This window comes from Chlorocebus sabaeus, chromosome 8 (assembly GCF_047675955.1).
Source record: "Chlorocebus sabaeus isolate Y175 chromosome 8, mChlSab1.0.hap1, whole genome shotgun sequence".
Classification (NCBI taxonomy): domain Eukaryota; kingdom Metazoa; phylum Chordata; class Mammalia; order Primates; family Cercopithecidae; genus Chlorocebus; species Chlorocebus sabaeus.
Window position 1 is genome coordinate 23,846,478 of NC_132911.1, and position 12,105 is coordinate 23,858,582.

Below are 12,105 nucleotides of genomic sequence, written 5' to 3' on the forward strand. Positions count from 1 at the left end.
GATCCGGCCACTGCACTCCAGCCTGGGCAACAGAGCAAGACTCCATCTCAAAAACCAAAAAAAAAAAAACAACAACAAAAAAAGATTGAAATGTAAGATATAAATATAAATCATATTTTTCATCCATCAAATTGGCAAAGATTTAAAAAATGGTAATGAAATGGTATTTTCAAAGGTATTCCTAAGGATGCCACTGCTGAAGAAAGGGTAAATTAGCTCAATTTTTTATATATGTCACTTACATCGTGAATCATTTTCTCGGGTTATCTATACACATTTTCTTACGCAGAGGGCATGATGTTCCTTGACCTTTAACGTATATTAACAGAAACAAATAGTTCCCTTGAAAATATTTTTTTAATTCAGAAGAGAATTTTTTTTATTACTTTTTTCTTTATTTAAGTTCTGGGATACAGAGTGGGAGAAGAGTGGTGATTTTCCCATTCTTGGAAAAAATATTTGCACAGCGTTTTCATCATTTCTTCCTCTATCACATCTTAAGTGGTAGAAAGGGGAGTATGTTCAACTATAAGTGGAATGTTGTATCCAAAAAAACCTAGTTCTCATAGGAAGCGCAGGGAAATGAATACTTTGTATACATCAGGGCTCTCCAGAGAAACAGAATCAACAGGGTGTGTGTGTGTTTATGTGCATATGTGTGTGGGTGTATGTATATGTATGTGTGTGTGTGTGTGTGTGTGTGTGTGTATATATACATATCTCACATATATATCTCTTTCCTATGCATATGAAAGAGATTTACTTTAAGCACTTGGCTCACATAATTGTGGAAGCTTGGTAAATCAGTATTTTATTTTCCCTGGAGAACCAGAGAAGAGTTGCAGCTCAAGTCCAAAGGTGGTCTGCTGGCTGACTTCCTTCTTGTTCAGGTGAGGTCAGTGTTTGTTGTACTAAGGCCTTCAACTGATTGGTGAGGCCCACCTGTATTATGAAGTGTAATCTGATTTACTCATAGTCCTCTCATTTAAATGTTAATCTCATAAAAATATCTTCTCAGAAATGACCAAGAATAAGATCTGACCAAACATATGGACCGTCTGGCTCAGTCAAGTTGACGTATAAAATTAACCATCTACCTAATGCATATGGGGCTTAATGCCTGGATGCGGGTTGATGGGTGCAGCAAACCACTATGGCACATTTATATCTATGCAACAAACCTGCATATTATGTACATGTATCCCAGAACTTAAAGTAAAATAAAAATAATTCAATGCCAAAAAGGAAAAAAAAAGTAACCATCACACATTTATAGGTTAAAATTCCAAATCTTAATTTCTTCAAACTCTTATCTCTCAGTTAAATGACACTCCACTGAATTTATTTTCTCTCTTTTTAAGCTGTTCTCACAAATAACTTCCTTCTCGACCTATCCCCATCTGCTTAATACCAAATTAACAAAATACGAATATTTGGATGGTTGTCATTCATACACATTGTGCATAAATAATCACCCATTTTTAAGAGGATGGGTTAACAACCTTCTTTGCTTGCAAATTGAGAGAGAAATCACAATTTCCCGGTCTTGTGTTTTGATTCTCTTAACTGAGCACCTCTTATCAATTCAGAAGCATGTGACATAGAGCAGATAAGATTGTAGAATGACTCATTCCTAAAGAGATCAATATGTTGAATGTATTCTTGTCAGTGTTCTCCTACATTGCTTATTTAAAAGTGAGGATAGTGCTGTCAGTCTCAGAATCCGTTGGTCCTCACTTGTAAGATTTTATCTGATCAAAAGATGAAGAATCATTTCTGAGGACTCTGTTCTGTTCCATTGGTCTATATCTTTGTTTTGGTACCAGTACCACACATCTACAGCCATCTGATCTTTGATAAACCTGACAAAAACAAGAAATGGGGAAAGGATTCCCTATTTAATAAATGGTGCTGGGAAAATTGGCTAGCCATAAGTAGAAAGCTGAAACTGGATCCTTTCCTTACTCCTTATACGAAAATTAATTCAAGATGGATTAGAGACTTAAACGTTAGACCTAATACCATAAAAACTCTAGAAGAAAACCTAGGTAATACCATTCAGGACATAGGCATGGGCAAGGACTTCATGTCTAAAACACCAAAAGCAATGGCAACAAAAGCCAAAATCGACAAATGGGATCTAATTAAACTAAAGAGCTTCTGCACAGCAAAAGAAACTACCATCAGAGTGAACAGGCAACCTACAGAATGGGAGAAAATTTTTGCAATCTACTCATCTGACAAAGGGCTAATATCCAGAACCTACAAAGAACTCAAACAAATTTACAAGAAAAAAACAACCCCATCAAAAAGTGGGCAAAGGATATGAACAGACATTTCTCAAAAGAGGACATTCATACAGCCAACAGACACATGAAAAAATGCTCATCATCACTGGCCATCAGAGAAATGCAAATCAAAACCACAATGAGATACCATCTCACACCAGTTAGAATGGCAATCATTAAAAAGTCAGGAAACAACAGGTGCTGGAGAGGATGTGGAGAAATAGGAACACTTTTACACTGTTGGTGGGATTGTAAACTAGTTCAACCATTATGGAAAACAGTATGGCGATTCCTCAAGGATCTAGAACTAGATGTACCATATGACCCAGCCATCCCATTACTGGGTATATACCCAAAGGATTATAAATCATGCTGCTATAAAGACACATACACACGTATGTTTATTGTGGCACTATTCACAATAGCAAAGACTTGGAATCAACCCAAATGTCCATCAGTGACAGACTGGATTAAGAAAATGTGGCACATATACACCATGGAATACTATGCAGCCATAAAAAAGGATGAGTTTGTGTCCTTTTAGGGACATGGATGCAGCTGGAAACCATCATTCTCAGCAAACTATCACAAGAACAGAAAACCAAACACTGCATGTTCTCACTCATAGGTGGGAACTGAATAATGAGATCACTTGGACTTGGGAAGGGGAACATCACACACCGGGGCCTATCACGGGGAGGGGGTGGGGGGACGGATTGCATTGGGAGTTATACCTGATGTGAATGATGAGTTGATGGGTGCTGACGAGTTGATGGGTGCAGCACACCAACATGGCACAAGTATACATATGTAACAAACCTGCACGTTATGCACATGTACCCTAGAACTTAAAGTATAACAAAAAAAAAAGATGAAGAATCAGTATATGTATGCGTGTGTGTGTATATGCACACACATATATACACACACATATATACACATATATATACACACACATATATATAATTTTCTATACATAGTAGGTTCATATATATATACACACATATATATATTTTTATGTTTTATATATAGTACATTTGAGAGTATATATGTGTATATGTACAAATATATGTAAAATATATGTAAATATATATAGTACATCTGGGAGTTTGTATATATACACACATACATATACACACATATATATGTGTGTGCGTGCATATGTGTGTGTGTGTGTATAGATATATGAATTTACATACTCCCATATGTTTAAAGTACATTTTAATCCACTTGTGATATCTTTGGGCATTATTGTTCATGTGGGTGTCCATTACTTTGTAAAGTGGATCCAGGATTTTCTACCCAAAAAAGCTGATCCTCTTTGTCCTACAAAGGATCCACTGGAGGGCCTTCTTAGTTATGCAGAGGGAGTATGGTGAGCAGTCTTATCGGCTTTTATTTGCCCTGTTGGCTGGGGAGGGATTCCCATCCTAGGGTTATGGAGATGCTGAACACATGTTGCCACATGGGGAACATAAGTACAGGGAACTAGGGCTGTGGGAAGCAGGCTTTCTAATTAGTATCAAAGGGGTGAGGTGCTCTCTGGTTCCTGTGGGAGTATGTGATTGCCTTATATGAGTAATTCTGTAGCTGGCAGGGAACTGAAGCTCACTACTCAGGGATAAGCAGGAACTTTGCCTAGTCCCTGCGATAAGGAGAGTTGTTTGACTAGTGGACATTATCCATGGGAGAAAGGTGAGGAGCAAGATTGGTGGTTAAGCCATTCCAGGTCCTACCAGTTTTCCCCAGATGTCATGTCATACATAACACTGAACCTTAATTTTAGTCCTTATATCTCATCATGCCAGTGGGGAGTGTAGGGAGAAGAAAGAAAACGTAGAAGAATCATAGATATAAAGATGGGTGGTGTCTATCCTCATTCTACTTGGAAGGCAGATCGTTCTGCCAAGCCCTGTCTGCTTATTAAGTACATCAAATTCTGCAAATGGTGCATCCACTGACTGTCCACAATATATTAACATCTCTGCTGATTACCTATTGCTTTAAAACTTAGATATTGTATGATGAGAGGATGGGCTGTTTCATGTTACAAAGGCTCTAATAGCATGTAGCATGTCTTAAATACACAGCTAGTAATTCAGGGCCTGAGAGGTTATTAACTAATTATAAAATAGCAACCTAAGCAAAAGGGTAGAAACTTATGTAAATATAGTACCTGAAAGGTGATAACAAAATCTCTTGGCTTTCATTTGTGGAAATGTATTTACTAATCTCAAAAGCAAATAGCTTTCTTTTCTTTGTGCAACACTATCTACTTACCACAGTTGGGAACATGGCAAGTTAGAATACGAAACCCTAATAGCTTTTTTCTCCCCCTCCTCTTCTAAGACTCAGCAGTTCATGACTTGTGGTTCTGAGGCTCTGCTTGTTTTTGAAGGGTGATCCTCTTTCAATTATGAATTTAGTATGCAAATATTTAGTAGCTACTGTTTTCTAATCACTGTATTGGGGTCTTGGGGATTTAATGATGAATAACACATATATCTTTAAAAGAATCTTGGTTTAGGGGAGAAAAAGCTTGTTTTATTAAATTTGGAAAATATTGACTTTTCATGCTTATTTTTACATAATTGTTAAGTTGTAAAAGTGATACCAACCACTGCTTAAAAATTAAGAAATACAGAAAGAGAGGAGATAAAAATACTTATCTTCTTACCACACACACACGCACACGTCTCTAAATATTTTGGATTTCTTTTTCTGTTTTTGGTTTTTATTCTTAATGAATTCTTGATGTTTTTATTTAGTTTTGATCATTTTTTATATAACCGTATTGCTTCATTTTTACCCTAACAGTATAAGGTAAACATTTTCTATAATATAAAAATTCATTATAATGCTAATTTTACATTATGGTTCAGTATTTTATTGAGCAAACAAGCATGAAACATTTACGTACCCATGTTCTTATTTTGGGACATTTAATTTTGCTTTTATCCTGTTTCAACAATATAATTAATATCTTGATACATTCTACATTTCAGACAATTTCTTTAGAATAATTCTCAATGGTTGGAAGTATTTGTTTAATATATAAGAAAATATTTTAAAATCTTATATTTGACACTGACCAGCCTATTTTTCTCTTAGAGGTTACTGTGCAACTCTAAGTTTGCACTTTTATCTGTTTTGCTAAATTCAACAGACGTATGGAAGAAATCAGACACATTTTCAGCACATATACAATATATGTAGTGAGCAGATAGAAGGAATGTGGTCAGTCATGTTAAAGTCCAATTTCCTGAAACCCCACCAAACATGTCTTAAAAGCATCACCAAAGCATTCACTCAGTGCCAATTCTGTGCAGGTCATTTCTAGGTACTGGGAAACAAATACAGTGCCTTGGCACTACATGACTGTGGTCTGCCTTTGGGTTAAGGAGTGGTACTTTTCTGTCCATTCCAGGAGCAATCGTAAGAACACAGCTGCTAGTCACTAATGTTTTAACTGAATAAAAACATATGTTGAAGATCCCACACCCAGTCGCCCCAAAATTTGTCACACGTGATCAGAAAATATCTATTGTCTTTGATATTTCCATGATATTTCCTTCTCAGCGTTATGGTGAAGATTGATATGTGCTAATATAAACCATCTGGCACATTCCAGCTGCCCAGTGAACATATGATCCTGTCTTCTTTTCCCCTTACCAAGACTGTGCACCCCCTGACCTGAGGCTGGGGCTCAGTAGGTGCCATCCTTTTTCTCTCATTCTCAGCCTTCAATTAAAAAAACCATTTACTCTTCTTGCTACATGGCCTTCTTTGAAATAATCCAACTGGCAAGCAGAAAGAAGGGAAAACTCTGGGCTGAAAAGAGGTGTTTGTGAAGTTCTTTGGAAAAGACACAATCTTTCACATGTACAGCCCTTCTTCTCCCCTAAGTGAATAGAGCACCTGGGAGCATAGCTATTTTGTTTCTGGGAGTGAAAGAGAGTTACAGTGAAGTCCTTCTAGAGCCTCAGTAGTAAATCCCCTTGTGTGGAGTTCAAGAGACTGTTTCTCCCACTCAAAACCACAGGACTACATGGATATTGAACAACCTGCTCCTGAATAACTCCTGGGTAAATAATGAAAATAAGGCAGAAATCAAGAAGTTCTTTGAAACCAATGAGAATAAAGAGACAGTATACCAAAATTTCTGTGATGCAGCTAAAACAGTGTTAAGAGGAAATTTAAAGCATGAAATGCCAACATCAGAAAGCTAGAAAGAGCTCAAATTGACATCCTGACATAACAACTAAAAGAACTAGAGAAGGAAGCAAACAAATCCGAAAGCTACCAGAAGGTAAGAAATAACTAAGATCAGAGCAGAACTGAAGGAGATAGAGACACAAAAAACACTTCAAAAATTCAATGAATCTAGGAGTTGGTTTTTTGAAAAAAAAAAAAATAAATAAAATCTGTAGAACGCGAGCTAGAATAATGAGGAAGAAAAGAGAGAAGAATCAAATAGACACAATAAAAGATGATAAAAAGGATATCACCACTGTCCCCACAGAAATACAAACAACCATCAGAGAATACTATAAACAACTGTATGCGATAAACTAGAAAATCAAGAAAAAATGGATAAATTCCTGGACACATACATCCTATGAAGACTAAACCAGGAAGAAGTCAAATCCCTGAATAGACCGATAACAAGGTCTGAAATTGAGGTAGTAATAAATAGCTTACCAACCAAAAAAGCCCAGGACCAGATAGATTTATAGCTGAATTCTACCAGGGGCACAAAGAGGAGCTGGTACCATTCCTTCTGAAACTATTCCAAATTATTGAAAAGGAGGGACTTCTCCCTAACTCATTTTATGAGGCCAGCATCATCCTGATACCAAAACCTGGCAGAGATATAACAAGAAAAGAAAACTTCAGGCCAATATCCCTGATGAACATCGACACAAAAATCCTCAATAAAACACCGGCAAACCGAATCCAGCAGCATATCAAAAAGCTTATCCACCACGATTAAGTTGGCTTCATCCCTGGGATGCAAGTCTGGTTCAACATATGCAAATCAGTAAACATAATTCATCACATAAACAGAACTAATGACAAAACCCACGATTATCTCAATAAATTCAGAAAAAGCCTTTGATAAAATTCAACATCCCTTCATGTTAAAAACTTTCAATAAACTATGTATTAATGGAATATATCTCAAAATAATAAGAGCCATTTATGAAAAACCCACAGGCGGTATCACTGAATGGGCAAAAACTGGAAGCATTCCCTTTGAAAACTGGTACAAGGCAAGGATGCCCTCTCTCACCACTCCTATTCAATATAGTATTGGATGTTCTAGCCAGGGCAATCAGGCAAGAGAAAGAAATAAAGGGTATTCGAATAGGAAAAGAGGAAGTCAAACTGTCTCTGTTTGCAGATGACATGATCCTGTATCTAGAAAACCCCATCATCTCAGCCAAAAAGTTTCTTAAGCTGATAAGCAACTTCAGCAAAGTCTCAGGATACAGAGTACATGTGCAAAATTTACAAGCATTCCTATACACCAATGATAGGCAAGCAGAGTGCCAAATCACGTATGAACTTCCATTCACAATTGCTACAAAGAGAATAAAATACCTAGAAATACCATTAACAAGGGATGTAAAGGACTTCTTCAAGGACAAACTAGTACTTGTAGTTCAGAGGAAATGATAGAGGACACAAACAAATGGAAAAACATTCCATGCTTGTAGATAGGAAGAATCAATATAATGAAAATGGCCATATTGCCCAAAGTAATTTATAAATTCATTGCTATTCCCATTAAACTACCATTGACATTCTTCACAGAATTAGAAAAAACTACTTTAAAATTCATATAGAACCAAAAGAGAGCCCACACAGCCAAGACAATCCTATGTAAAAAGAATAAAGCTGGAGACATCATACTAAATGACTTCAAACTATACTACAAGGCTGCAGTAACCAAAACAGCATGGTACTGGTACCAAAACAGACACATAGACCAACAGAACAGAATAGAGATCTCAGAAATAAGATCACACATCTACAACCATCCAATCTTCAACAAATCTGACAAAAATGAACAATGGGAAAGGTGTCCCTATTTAATAAATGGTGCTGGGAAAACTGTCTAGCCATATGCAGAACATTTAAACTGGACCCCTTCTTTACATCTTATACAAAAATTAACTCAGGATGGATTAAATACTTAAATGTAAAACCCAAAACTATAAAAGCCCTAGAAGAAAATCTAGGCAATACCATTCAGGACATAGGCATGGAAAAAGATTTCATGAGAAAAACATCAAAAGCAACGTCAACAAAAGCAAAAATTGACAAATGGGACCTAATCAAAGTGCTTCTGCACAGCAAAAGAAACTATCATCAGAGTGAACAGACAACCTATACAATGGGATAAAAATTTTGCAGCTTATCTGACAAAGTTCTAATATCCAGAATCTACAAGGAACTTAAATTCACAAGAAAAAAATAAGCAAGCCAATTAAAATTGGGCAAAAGACATGAACCAACACCTCTCAAAAGGAGAAACTTATGTTGCCAACAAATATGTAAAAAGTCTCAACATCACTGTTCATTAGAGAAATGCAAATCAAAACCACAATGAGATACTATCTCATGCTAGTTAGACTGGAAATTATTAAGATGTCAAAAAGCAGCAGATGCTGGTGAGGCTGTGGAGAAATAGGAACGCTTTTATACTGTCGGTGGGAATGTAAATTAGTTCAACAATTGTGGAAGACAGTGAGGCAATTTCTCAAAGATCTTGAACCAGAAATACCATTTGATCCAGCAATCCCATTACTGGGCATATACCGAAAGGAATGTAACTCATTCTATTATAAAGATACAGATATGTGTATGTTTATTACAGCACTATTCACAACAGCAAAAACATGGAATCAACCCAAATGGCCATTAATAGTAGACTGGATAAAGAAAATGTGGGACATATACACCAATGAATACTATGCAGCCATAAAAAGGAATGAGATCATGTCCTTTGCAGGGAAATGGATGGAGCTGGAAGCCATTATCCTCAGCAAACTAACACAGGAACAGAGAACCAAGCACTGCATGTTCTCACTCATAAGTGGGAGCTAAACAATGAGAACACATAGGCACAGGGAGGTGAACAACACACACTGGAGCCTGTCAGGGGGGACAGGGAGGGAGAGCATCAGGATAAATAGCTAATGCATGTGGGGCTGTGGGACTTAATACCTAGGTGATGGGTTGATAGGTGCAGCAGACCACCATGGCACACATTTACCTATGTAACAAACATGCACATCCTGCACACGTACCCTGGAACTTAAATTTAAAAAAGACAGTTTCTCATTCATATAAATTGATGGTTAGTAATTACTATTCAAAGTATTTTAAGCTCTTGAATATAATATACAGAGAACACAGCATTACAATTATGTTCATGATATCTATTTTTAAAAATAGATCTCCATCCTGAATTCCAAACATGTTTTTTTCTAATTAATTAATGAATATTCTGCCTGAATGTAACATGTCCCAAACTAAACTTACGCATTTTTTCCCCTTACCTGCTCTCTTGTGTGAATCTCCACTCTAAAGGAAAAAGGCAATTATCTAACTCAGATTCCTACACAAAGATCAGGGAATCAAGCCATAAGCAAACGTTGGCATCTCTACTGCCTAAATATGTCCCTAACCTGAGCACTGACCTCCATTTTCACTGCTACCTCACTGACCCATTGTTTTTTGGATGTGTTTTAGCAGCTTCTGAATTGGTCTCTCTTCTTCCACTCTGTATTTCTGTCTCTGTGGATAAATTTTAGAAATGTGCTGAAGTTCCACCAATGGCGTTCCATTGCACTTGAAATAAGCCACTTTCAGGCTCAACATTCTTACTCCCTTTCCCCACATCTCCCACTGACTCTTCTTCAGTCGCTCCAGTCACCTGGATTTGCTTTTTGTTCTTGGACATGTTGAGTGTGCTTCAGCCACAACCTTTTGCATTTTCTGTTCCCTCTACCTGAAATGCTCTTCCCTCATGTTTTTTCATGTTTCGGTTCTCATCATTTAGAGCCCACAACATCTGTTACCTCCCAAAAGAGGAATAAGTAGCCCCAACTCTCCTTCCTTCCTACCCCTTCTTGTTGGTCTTTAAGATAAAGCAATTAAAAATATTCATCTTCTTCACTATATCTCTGAGGCATCTGAGAAAGCAGGCAAGGAAAATAAAGATTAAAACATCCCCCTTGTAATTGTTAATGCTGGATACGACCAAAATGTGGTTTATAACTTTGGACTAGCATGTTTGCTAGCACTGGTCCCCAGAATTCAGTGGGCTTATCTACCTTTCCCAGGAAGTTCACGGGGCTGGCTCTGTTCCACACGAGGACAGCTCTTCACTGTGCCCCTGGACACTTAAGGATGGAGAAGCAGAACACACATGTGCTCCCAAGAGAAGGAGAAGAGGAAGAAGCCAGGTAGATGGGTCCCTCTACTTGCCTTGGCAATATAAGGCAAGGGTCAGAAAGGGGCTAGGAGGTTATGCTACTGGGTAGTCTTCCCATGGCAGGAAACAGTGGGAATGAGCAATGGATGTTTGTTCAGAACTTGTCACCTAGTTTTATTTTTTTCCTAGCATTGATTTTGCTCACGTTCCCATTCCAATTAGATTCTCATCTTCAAGCAGGTATACATTTTGATCTCTGTGTTCAAAGCCTAATCCCTAAAACCTATTCCAGTAGTTGGCACATAGTAGACACTACATATTTAATGAATAAACCCTTTTTTATTTTAGCACCCCCATATCTAATTAATAACTGTATCTCTCCAATATACTTAATAAATATTTCTCAAACCTCTCCCCTTCTTTCCATCTCTATTGTTTCTACTTAAATTCAGACTCCTGCTTTCTTTCATTTTCACTTACAACTGGTTTCTGTTCTCTGATCTAATCAGGCTTTAGAGTCATTCTCTACACCGCTGCCAATGTAATTGTTCTAAAATTTAAATCTGATTTTACACCATTCCATACTTCTTTTTGCAGCACTCATACCTTGTAGTATTATTTCTTTCTGAAACACTATCCTAAATATATTTATATTTTTATACACACATATATATACACATACAATTATATGTGGTGATGGACCACCATCATACGGGCAATCCATTGATGACTGAAATGTCATTTATGTGGCACATACCTGTATATAATAGAAAGAGGGTTTAATCCAGGAGGCAGAGGTTACAGTGAGCTGAGATCACGCCAATGCACTCCAGCCTGGGCAACAGAGCGACACCATCTCAAAAAAAAAAGAGGGTTTATATATATTTATGTGTGCATATGTGTGTATATTTATGTGTGTGTATATATACACACATAAATATATATAGTTATGTACCACGTAAATGACATTTCAGTCATTGATGGATTGCACATATGATGTGGTCCTATAAGATTACAATATTGTATATCATTTCTACACTTAGATATTATTTAGTTTTGTGATACTTACCATTGTATTACAACTGCCTACAGTATACAGTACTGTAACATGCTATACAAGTTTGTAGCCTAGGAGGAATAGGCTACACCATACAGCCTAGGTATGTGGTAGTCTATAACATCTAGGTTTGTATAAGTATACTGTAACACAAACCAACGAAATCATCTAATGACACATTTCTCAGACTGTATCCCCATTAAGTGATCCATGACTGTGCGCGTGTGTGTAATCAGTCAATAGTAATGATACGTATATATACATGCATTATTTCTGTGTATAATTTATTATACACATATAGAACATTGTTAAAT